Source organism: Sinocyclocheilus grahami, unplaced genomic scaffold (assembly GCF_001515645.1).
Source record: "Sinocyclocheilus grahami isolate Dianchi unplaced genomic scaffold, SAMN03320097.WGS_v1.1 scaffold193.1, whole genome shotgun sequence".
NCBI classification, from domain to species: domain Eukaryota; kingdom Metazoa; phylum Chordata; class Actinopteri; order Cypriniformes; family Cyprinidae; genus Sinocyclocheilus; species Sinocyclocheilus grahami.
Window position 1 is genome coordinate 1262515 of NW_015505372.1, and position 12619 is coordinate 1275133.

Here is a 12619-nt window from a genome sequence, read left to right on the forward strand (position 1 = left end):
TTTATTACAGTAACCATGTTAAAGCAATAAGGCTCTCAAGGCTGTTTTACATAGAGTCATGTCTAAAGGGGTTTCTGGCATTCATTAGCAATGTCCTTTAGGCATTCACGATATAGCACCTCTTGTACCTTATTGCTTAAATATACAGTACAATGTCACCCGGATACTGTTTTTGTAACCCCACAGGACCCTTTCCGATTCACATTGTCAGTGTTGCTGAACCTGAAAAAAGGGTTCCATTCCCTGCTCATTCACAGACACTTAAGGCTCGAGTGAATGGACTCCTTTGGACTTGCTTAGCGTCTCCTGTTGCATGGACTGACCGGTTGGCTCAAGGGCAGATGGTTCTGAAAGACTTGAACAGACAGAATCGAGTAGTCCGACGGCCAAAGTGGGTTAGAGAACCTGATGACAGAGCCTATGATGTGTTAGAGCACTCACACATGCACACACTACCAGAGTCAGCCAATTTCACATTGACTGAATTACAGGGAATGGACGCGGCTGCAGTCAGGCTAGAAGCACAAGGTGATTAACTCTGTAAGATAACATGGCTTTCTGCAGCAAGTTACACACGTACACACACGCATGCTGTCTGCGTGCTTCACACATACTCACACATTTCTAATGGCATTTTCTCTTGTACCTGACCCTGGTCTTCCTTCTTTTTTTGGCATATTCACACTCAACCATGTTTCTGCTCGCTTGCCTTCATACAGGCAGCTTAGTGTGAAATTGGGGAAATGCCATCTATGTCTAAATCACTCGTTCTATAGCTTATGCATGATTGTGTGTGTATGTTCGCCTTGAACAGAGGGCAAACAGAACGAGTTGCTAACATGCGCTCATCAGCAACTTAAAGTGTTAAAGCATTTTTTGGCTCACTGGCAAAGTGTTGAAAACATCGAATTGCTACACGGAAAGAAAAAAAGTAGACTGAGACTTGAATAGAATAGAAACAAGTAAAAATGTCTGTTATTAAAAGGGATAGTTCACCCATAAATGAAATCTGTCTTCATTTAATCACTCTCAGGTTGTTTCAAACCCATGCAACTTAATTTCTTCTAGGGGTGTGCTGACATTAAAAATCTGCCCGATACTGATATGTTATTGATTATTTTTATTAATAACCAATAACTGATTAAAAAAAACAAACAAAAAACTACACTATTGTGCTTAAAAAATACAAGTGGATTTAGGTATCACAGTATTATAATGTATAGTTTGAATAGTATGAAAAATGTATATTTATTTTGAGACAGGCTAAAGATTACATTTAGTAGTATTAGATTTAGTAGTATTGCATTATTAAGTTAAGTATATTTAGTAGTACTGCATTAAGTATCAGATGATGGCAAAGGCAGTTTAAATGTAAAAATATGGGAAATGAGCATGCCAATTAATCAAATATCAACCGATACAAACAAATAAACAAACAAATAAATAAATACACTGATGTAGAGCAATAAACAATAAATGAGCATATTAAAATTTTATATTTTTGCGTAGATTGTGTAAATAAGTAAATGAATAAAGTTTTGAGTGAATTTAAGTAACACAAACATTATAATGTACAGTATGAAAAATGAAAATGATGGCTAGAGATTACATTTAGCAGTGTTATTAAATTATTAGTGTTTTTAAAATTAACTTTGATTGTTAAATGAAAAATAAAAATACACGATATGTGCATGGACAATTACGGTAACACTTTAGTTAAAGCCTTTATGTATAATGCATTATAAAGGGTTATTAAAGGGTATAATGCATAATAGTTATTCATAATGTGTGTTATATATTGTTGTAAATAATTATAACCAAATTGAATATGCATAGTGTAACAATGAATTGATAGGTGTTATAATGTATTAACTGCGGTTACAATTATTCAAGAGATTGTACAATACATTATAAGGTGCATTACAAGGCATAATTAATGCATTAAAACTACTTTTAAAATGTATTATACATAAAGGCTTTACGTAAAGTGTTACCACAATTAAATATTGTACTTATTTTCTTCTGTGGAACAGAGCAGCATAAACAATGAAAGCAAAATTGATGAAATTCTGGGCTTTCTCTTTAAAAAACAATTTATTCCTATAGCAAAGCTGAATTTTCAGCAGTCATTACTGCAGTTTTCAGAGTCACATGATTGTTCAAAAGTCATTTTAATATGCTGACAAGAGTTTCTGACTGCAAACTTTTGAGCACTACTGTATATGCCACAAGTCATTTAAACTTATTTCATGCTGCTTTTAATGGTGACTTCACAACAACCCTTGGAAATTCTACAAAACATCTCCTTTTGTGCTCCACAGAAGAAAGTAAATCATATGTGTTTGGAACAACAGCAGTCTATTCCTAAACGAAGCTCTCCTACCCAGAACGATGCTGCCTTCAAGCACTGCTCCATGTTGAGTCAGATTTCTTCCGATATTTTTATTGAGACATCTCATCGTCTCCATCCCCATCTCTAGGCAACACCTTGCAGTAAAGTTTCCATCTTCCCATAGATTTCCTTTCAGCCTACAAGTACTATAATAAGAGGGAGGGGGGATATTTTAGCAGACTTGGAATTCTGCATGTGTGTCGTACCCTTTCAAGCAACAGCTATTTCTCATTCGTAACTTATTTGAAACCAGTTTCAAGTGTTCCGAAGGCATTCACCCTCCGTAATAAGATTCAGACTTATTTTGAACATCAAGAGAAAGGCATCAGCGCGGATGCACATCACAATTTAGTGATGGAGGGGGTGGATATGTTGGCGATCAGTAGCTCTCTCTTTATCCCTAAGGCAGGCTCTGCTCTAAGCGGAGTCTAGGTAATAATGGCTGTCTTCTTCACAGCGTCTCTCTTCACCTGTGGACTTCACCCCATTCTTTTTCGTCCAAATTAGCGTGACAGGTATGAGTTCCCGATGAGGTACAGAGATCTACACGGCCCGAGGCACCCACAGCTGGTAATAGCGATGGATAGTGAAGGGTTGATCCACTGTACCGGGTTCTTTTATTACACTATTTTTTCATTCACCATAAGCTTGTCAGGAGACCACACAAATCTAAGGCCACCATTAACTACCGCAGATGGCCAGTATTAATTAAGCTGATTTGACACACTGTCAAATAAGCAACAGTCTAAAAATAATTAAACATTCTGAGGAGTGGAAACTTTGAGCGATGATGCTCGGCCAAGAGGCAGGGTGAGCGCCATGACCTTGAGCTACTATACTCATGAGACTCTTGAATTTACATATGGCCCTGTTTGTGTGCAACACATCAGACCAGCCAGGTGTGAGAAAAGACACAAAAAATAACAAATGCAAATATGTGATTTGGACTTGAGAAGCCACTCTAGAGTTGAGTAGTGGGACATACAGCAACCCATTATCTTTTAAGGACACTTTAATGAAAACTGAAAATGTACTCACATGCAGGCCATCCAAGATGTACATTTTGAGTTTGTTTCTTCATTGGAATGGATTCAGAAATGATCATCATACATCAGTTACATCACTTGCTCACCAGTGGATCCTCTGCAGTGAATGGTTGCCATCAGAATAAGAGTCCAAAGAGCTGATAAAAACATCACAAGTAATCCACACAACTCCAGTCCATCAATTAACATCGTTTACAAACACACAGCTTTTTTTAATTTAAAAAATGCTATAACTTTTAACTTCAAATGTGAAATGCCTTAATGATGGATTGGTTTCTTACAAAAATGTTGCTTTTTACTGAATTACTTGTGGATTATTGTGATGCTTTTATCAGCTGTTTGGACTCTTATTCTGACGGCACCCATTCACTGCAGAAGATCCACTGGTGCAGAGGATCCATTTCTCCAAATCTGTTCCTATGAAGAAACAAACTCATCTACATCTTGGATGGCCTGAGGGTGAGTTAATTTTCAGCAAAATTTAATTTTAAGTGAACTATTACTTTAAACGCAATAACAAAAATATTAAACCAAATGTCATCGGCAGAAAATGCTCCTCTTTTCTCTTTTTTTTCAATTACAGCAAGTGTCCATATTCCATTTATCTTATCTTAAAGTCTTAATAAAATAGAAGCAGTGGCAAGATTATTGAAAAAGTGACAGATTATCGAAAAAGAAAAGGAAAAAAGGATGAATGTAGTGTTCTATTAATCAGGTGTTGCATGCATAAATGGCTTAAATAATTGTAAAAGTCCAGCATACGTCACCAGAGAGAGTTCTGGAAGTTATGATTATTTTGATTAAAAATTATTTAACTTCTAACCCTTAAAGTGGAACTCAGAATTCTCCCATCTCCAATTGAAAATAATGAAGCATCACATTAGCTGCCGCTATCTTGGAAATAACATCAATTGATGCTTCTCTCATAAGTAAGGAGTGATTGATCTGCCTCAATTTTAAAAAACAGATATCTCACAATGTCGTCATTCTAGAGCAGGGGTGGCGAACGTCGGTCCTGGAGAGCCGCAGCCCTGCAGAGTTTTGCTTCAACCCTAATCAAACACACCTGAACAAGCTAATCAAGGTCCGAATGGTTTCTAGGAAGCTACAGGCAGGTGAGTTTTAATTAGGGTTGGAGCTGAACTCTGCAGGGCTGCGGCTCTCCAGGCACCGCTGTTCTAGAGGCTATGTTCAAGTAGGGAGGTTCCATGTCCTGAGTTTTCCATAATGCAGCAATCATTTCCAAATACCTGCGGCCACTGTATGAATGCTTACAATTCATTTTACTCAAGGAATGGACAGGAACTGTGAGCTGTATGAGAAATGAGGCATCCCAAATTGTTTCAGGCATTTGCTGGCTCAAAGTTAAGCATGGTTCATATCCAGTTGGTGCAATTTGTGTGCAACACATCAGACCAGCCAGGTGTGAGAAAAGACACAAAAAATAACAAATGCAAATATGTGATTTGGACTTGAGAAGCCACTCTAGAGTTGAGTAGTGGGACATACAGCAACCCATTATCTTTTAAGGACACTTTAATGAAAACTGAAAATGTACTCACATGCAGGCCATCCAAGATGTACATTTTGAGTTTGTTTCTTCATTGGAATGGATTCAGAAATGATCATCATACATCAGTTACATCACTTGCTCACCAGTGGATCCTCTGCAGTGAATGGTTGCCATCAGAATAAGAGTCCAAAGAGCTGATAAAAACATCACAAGTAATCCACACAACTCCAGTCCATCAATTAACATCGTTTACAAACACACAGCTTTTTTTAATTTAAAAAATGCTATAACTTTTAACTTCAAATGTGAAATGCCTTAATGATGGATTGGTTTCTTACAAAAATGTTGCTTTTTACTGAATTACTTGTGGATTATTGTGATGCTTTTATCAGCTGTTTGGACTCTTATTCTGACGGCACCCATTCACTGCAGAAGATCCACTGGTGCAGAGGATCCATTTCTCCAAATCTGTTCCTATGAAGAAACAAACTCATCTACATCTTGGATGGCCTGAGGGTGAGTTAATTTTCAGCAAAATTTAATTTTAAGTGAACTATTACTTTAAACGCAATAACAAAAATATTAAACCAAATGTCATCGGCAGAAAATGCTCCTCTTTTCTCTTTTTTTTCAATTACAGCAAGTGTCCATATTCCATTTATCTTATCTTAAAGTCTTAATAAAATAGAAGCAGTGGCAAGATTATTGAAAAAGTGACAGATTATCGAAAAAGAAAAGGAAAAAAGGATGAATGTAGTGTTCTATTAATCAGGTGTTGCATGCATAAATGGCTTAAATAATTGTAAAAGTCCAGCATACGTCACCAGAGAGAGTTCTGGAAGTTATGATTATTTTGATTAAAAATTATTTAACTTCTAACCCTTAAAGTGGAACTCAGAATTCTCCCATCTCCAATTGAAAATAATGAAGCATCACATTAGCTGCCGCTATCTTGGAAATAACATCAATTGATGCTTCTCTCATAAGTAAGGAGTGATTGATCTGCCTCAATTTTAAAAAACAGATATCTCACAATGTCGTCATTCTAGAGCAGGGGTGGCGAACGTCGGTCCTGGAGAGCCGCAGCCCTGCAGAGTTTTGCTTCAACCCTAATCAAACACACCTGAACAAGCTAATCAAGGTCCGAATGGTTTCTAGGAAGCTACAGGCAGGTGAGTTTTAATTAGGGTTGGAGCTGAACTCTGCAGGGCTGCGGCTCTCCAGGACCGGAGTTCGCCACCGCTGTTCTAGAGGCTATGTTCAAGTAGGGAGGTTCCATGTCCTGAGTTTTCCATAATGCAGCAATCATTTCCAAATACCTGCGGCCACTGTATGAATGCTTACAATTCATTTTACTCAAGGAATGGACAGGAACTGTGAGCTGTATGAGAAATGAGGCATCCCAAATTGTTTCAGGCATTTGCTGGCTCAAAGTTAAGCATGGTTCATATCCAGTTGGTGCAATGTGAATGCATTACCCTGTAATCTAACCCAGGATGCACACGTGTGTGAGTGTGTGTCTGTGGATGCATGTGAACGTCTGCCAGTTTTCTCAATGTCAGCATCTCCTTCAGCTACTGGGGTTTCTCTAACTGGGATCTGAATTATTTAGCCTGAAACTTCCATCATCATATGACCCAAAACTGCTCTCCACATCACCACGGTCTGTTCCCCGTTTAGAGAAAGAAAAAGTGAGAGACAAAGGAGATAGGAAATGGGAAAAGAGAGAGAGAGAGAGAGATGCACAGTAATAATCATTACATTATGAACATTAATAAACTCAATGAAAAAATTTAAGTAAAAAAAAAAAAAAAAAGAATAAACTGTTTGGAATAAGTAAGATTTATTTATTTTTTTCCCCCAAGAAGAGTCTTATGTGCATGAAGATTGCATTTATTGGATAATACAGTAATATTGTGAAATATTATTACACATTAAAATCACAGTTTTCTATTATAATATACTTTAAAATATAATTTATTCCTATGATGACAAAACTGAATTTTCATCAGGCATTACTCCAGTCTTCAGTGTCACATGATATTTCAGAAATCATTCTTATATGCTGATTCATTACTCCAGTCTTCAGTGTCACATGATATTTCAGAAATCATTCTTATATGCTGATTTATTATCAATGTTGGAAACAGTTGGGCTGCATTAAGATTTATTTATTTTTTTCCCCCAAGAAGAGTCTTATGTGCATGAAGATTGCATTTATTGGATAAAAAATACAGTAAAAACAGTAATATTGTGAAATATTATTACACATTAAAATCACAGTTTTCTATTATAATATACTTTAAAATATAATTTATTCCTATGATGACAAAACTGAATTTTCATCAGGCATTACTCCAGTCTTCAGTGTCACATGATATTTCAGAAATCATTCTTATATGCTGATTTATTATCAATGTTGGAAACAGTTGGGCTGCATTATTATTATTATTATTTTGGGACCTGTGATACTTTTTTCAGCATTTTTTGATGAATAAAAAGTAAAAAAGAACAGCATTTATTCAAAATAAAATATTTTGTAAAAATATACGCTACCATTGAAAAGTTTGGGGTCAGTATTTTTTTTTTTTTAAGAAATTAATATTTTTATTCAGCAAGGATACATCAAACTGATAAAAAAGTGATTTAAAAAGTGACTTTTGTTATACTTACAATATATAGACTTATTAGACTTGTATTGTTATATTATATATTTACCAGTATGTAATATATTTACCACTTTAACCGTGTGGATAATTCAAGACAAACAATTTATTTCAAATGTTTATATCGAAAAAGAAAAGGAAAAAAGGATGAATGTAGTGTTCTATTAATCAGGTGTTGCATGCATAAATGGCTTAAATAATTGTAAAAGTCCAGCATACGTCACCAGAGAGAGTTCTGGAAGTTATGATTATTTTGATTAAAAATTATTTAACTTCTAACCCTTAAAGTGGAACTCAGAATTCTCCCATCTCCAATTGAAAATAATGAAGCATCACATTAGCTGCCGCTATCTTGGAAATAACATCAATTGATGCTTCTCTCATAAGTAAGGAGTGATTGATCTGCCTCAATTTTAAAAAACAGATATCTCACAATGTCGTCATTCTAGAGCAGGGGTGGCGAACGTCGGTCCTGGAGAGCCGCAGCCCTGCAGAGTTTTGCTTCAACCCTAATCAAACACACCTGAACAAGCTAATCAAGGTCCGAATGGTTTCTAGGAAGCTACAGGCAGGTGAGTTTTAATTAGGGTTGGAGCTGAACTCTGCAGGGCTGCGGCTCTCCAGGACCGGAGTTCGCCACCGCTGTTCTAGAGGCTATGTTCAAGTAGGGAGGTTCCATGTCCTGAGTTTTCCATAATGCAGCAATCATTTCCAAATACCTGCGGCCACTGTATGAATGCTTACAATTCATTTTACTCAAGGAATGGACAGGAACTGTGAGCTGTATGAGAAATGAGGCATCCCAAATTGTTTCAGGCATTTGCTGGCTCAAAGTTAAGCATGGTTCATATCCAGTTGGTGCAATGTGAATGCATTACCCTGTAATCTAACCCAGGATGCACACGTGTGTGAGTGTGTGTCTGTGGATGCATGTGAACGTCTGCCAGTTTTCTCAATGTCAGCATCTCCTTCAGCTACTGGGGTTTCTCTAACTGGGATCTGAATTATTTAGCCTGAAACTTCCATCATCATATGACCCAAAACTGCTCTCCACATCACCACGGTCTGTTCCCCGTTTAGAGAAAGAAAAAGTGAGAGACAAAGGAGATAGGAAATGGGAAAAGAGAGAGAGAGAGAGAGATGCACAGTAATAATCATTACATTATGAACATTAATAAACTCAATGAAAAAATTTAAGTAAAAAAAAAAAAAAAAAGAATAAACTGTTTGGAATAAGTAAGATTTATTTATTTTTTTCCCCCAAGAAGAGTCTTATGTGCATGAAGATTGCATTTATTGGATAAAAAATACAGTAAAAACAGTAATATTGTGAAATATTATTACACATTAAAATCACAGTTTTCTATTATAATATACTTTAAAATATAATTTATTCCTATGATGACAAAACTGAATTTTCATCAGGCATTACTCCAGTCTTCAGTGTCACATGATATTTCAGAAATCATTCTTATATGCTGATTTATTATCAATGTTGGAAACAGTTGGGCTGCATTATTATTATTATTATTTTGGGACCTGTGATACTTTTTTCAGCATTTTTTGATGAATAAAAAGTAAAAAAGAACAGCATTTATTCAAAATAAAATATTTTGTAAAAATATACGCTACCATTGAAAAGTTTGGGGTCAGTATTTTTTTTTTTTTTAAGAAATTAATATTTTTATTCAGCAAGGATACATCAAACTGATAAAAAAGTGATTTAAAAAGTGACTTTTGTTATACTTACAATATATAGACTTATTAGACTTGTATTGTTATATTATATATTTACCAGTATGTAATATATTTACCACTTTAACCGTGTGGATAATTCAAGACAAACAATTTATTTCAAATGTTTAGCAGATCAGTGTTGGGTTGGGATACAAAACCTGAATGAACAACATGCTGACGGATTTTACAGCTCCGCGTTCACAATGCCCGGCTAATGCGATAGCGGCAGCTAATGAGAAGCACAAAAAGATGCAAATTACAGGTGCAGGCATGAACAGGGAGACCCAGGGGAGGCGCATGCCGAATTAAGTGAAAGAATCTCACCGGGTGGAATGTTTGAGTGAGATACCGTGGGGATCACACCCACGTTACACGCGCCATTGGCCCACGCTGATGGACGATCATAAAACCGGCCATTGAGGCATTATGGCACCAATGTACACAGCCTCCTAGTAAAACACACAGTGATTCCTTTATTGCAAAGCTTAAATTGAAGAGCCATGAGAGGCTGTTCAGAGAAGGACAGGCTTGTTTAATGTATGGCTTGAACAAAACTATAAGCTCTAACAGGAGGAGTAGCGCCCTGGAGATCAACCGAACATCTCGGCATGTTTTCCCGCCACAGATGGTCTGCGAGTATTGACAAACCACTAAGATCTACATGCATTTTAAACAAGGAATATCAAGGGATGGTGCTGTCTTTCATGTCACTATGCTTGGAAAGTATTTATGGCCAGAAATCTTCTTTTAGATGTTTTTGTAACTCGCAGGTTTTCCTACACCATATTGTCCAGGAGTCATTTAAAAGCTGTTCGAAGGAGACACGTTCTATAAAATTGGTCCCCGGTGTACCTGATTATTCTGGTAATATGCCACATTTACATTGCAAGATAAATAATTCATATCCTCACAGATGGGGTGAGATTCTTAAACCTTTAATATCTATGAATCAACAGCTAAACCTCTGCGTGAGTTTCTCTTTACACCCAAGCCTCTGGATCACAAGCAATATAAAACCACTCTTATTAAAATATTACAGGAAATGATGCCATTTTCAGAATCTTCCATTTTAGTATAATTTCTGCAAAAAGACAACAAGACAAATCAGACTCATGCTGCACCTAAGACACTTTACACATAAAAATGTCTATGGACATGAAGCTAAATATAATTTTCTCATGGCACTTATGTTAGTGTGGCATAAAAACCGGTGGGACACTTAACTGGTAAGCTTTGTTATAAATGTTTCTATATATTGTGTGCCTGTTTGAGAGAGAAAAAGTGAGCAGTTCCTCATCTTTCCTTATAACCTTGGATATGAAGAACATTTCATATCCACCTCATATGTGTTTTAATATACTGGATAAAATATTATACAAATAAAATATAAATTCGTATTAATTTTATCACAATAACAATTAAGTGTACATGCTCCTATGTATTGCACTAACTTCTTAAACAAAAAAACAAAACAAATAAAAAAAATATATATTCATTTTATTCAGAAATATTCAGATCCCCAATAATCTAATCTAAATGTTTCTAAGCATTCAAACTGTATTCTTGAAAACATTTATTTAATTTCTTCACCCTGTGTTCTCAACATCACTTTATGTCCTGTTAGTTAAAGAGTTTTTTAAAGGGTTAGTTAAATAAAATAAAAATACAATTTAATGACATCATCTTTCCAGGAAGTGACATCATTTTGGTGGTAAAACAACAACACTAACAATCAGTGAGCAATAGCAAATGTATCTGATTTATTTTTTTAAGGAATTGGCTGGTTTTTGTCACATCCATTCATAATAAATATTAAATATACATATATTTTAATACATTTTCTACAATTTCAACAGCATGTTTTCTGTAATGTTTTTTTTAATGAGACAAACCAGCAAATTCCACAAAGATAATAAATAAAATTAATAAATAAAATAAAAAATAACAACAAATTGAAATAAATAAATCTGGATAATAATACATAACTTATTTCCATCCAGTCAGGCATCATGTTCATTTTCTTGCCATTATGTAATTAATCTAGTTATAATTAATACAATTAATTTACGGTAAGTGTGTGATCTTGACTGGGGCATGTTTCTAAAAGTGGGGTTATACTTTACCTTAAATTACATCACAAGCACATATTTATTTAATTAAAGGTATTTATTAAATAAAAGGTAAGAGTACTTACTGTTAGATCACTACCTAAGATTCTTGCACAACAGGACTGACCTTGTAAGACTACAATTAAACACAGACTTCTTAGTCCTTAGTTTATCTTTAGAGCTCAGGATAAAAATATGCACAGAAGAATGACAATTGAAATGAGTGAGGGAGAGCAAGATATTTTCTTGTATAAGCTTGTATAAATAACTCTCTGTCGCTCTGTCTCTCTCTTTCTCTCTCTCTGTGTGTGTGTGTGTGTGTGTGTGCGCAAAAACCAAGCTGATCAGCCCCAGCCTTGCCTCTGACAGGCCCGGGGAGGCAGTCAGTCAGCTTTTATGCAGCACCGCGGCGTGACTGGAATCTTCAATAATTTCCAATTCAATATTTCATAGATGCCCAGATTTAATTGAGAGGTTATAATTCACTTCCTGCAGGCTTGGCCAGATTTAGTCCTCAGCACACCAACACATCATTGAATTACAAGTGCCCACTTTCCACCCAGCACGAGCATGGCTCTGTTCTCAAACCCTCACTGCAAAGAATACTTCAAATCTAATTTAACAATACGATTAAATTAGGTCCACCAAATGGTTAAAATATTTATTCGGGATTAATATTTTCATAGTTAGCACCCATTTCAATGACATAAAATGAATATGTCTACATGAAATTATTTTACATACACTTATGTAAGTGTTTCACCTTCTAGGGAACTCACACTGCATTCTCTAGCGGACACTATGGGGACTGCCGCCGACAGGACCAGTCTGAAGCATGTGTGAAACAATTCCAATCCCATTGGCCCATGTAGCCAGTGACGTCACAGGTGGGCACCTGCCAAACACGTCACCAACTTTTGTTGTCTTCAGAAGCCGTTTGTTTGACAGTGGTGTGAAGGCTCTATGGAGAAACCAAGGCAAGCGAGCGTTTTAGAAAGTGTGTGCCTCGGTTTCTGAATTTTTTATTTTCAAAGGACACACTCGATCTATGCGTTATGTGTCTTAGCGAGGAGCACACACGTTCGGTGCTCGAGGGCTCTGAATGCGCTCGTTGTGAGAATTTCCAATGAGAAAGCTCTGTTAGCATTTGTCCCTCT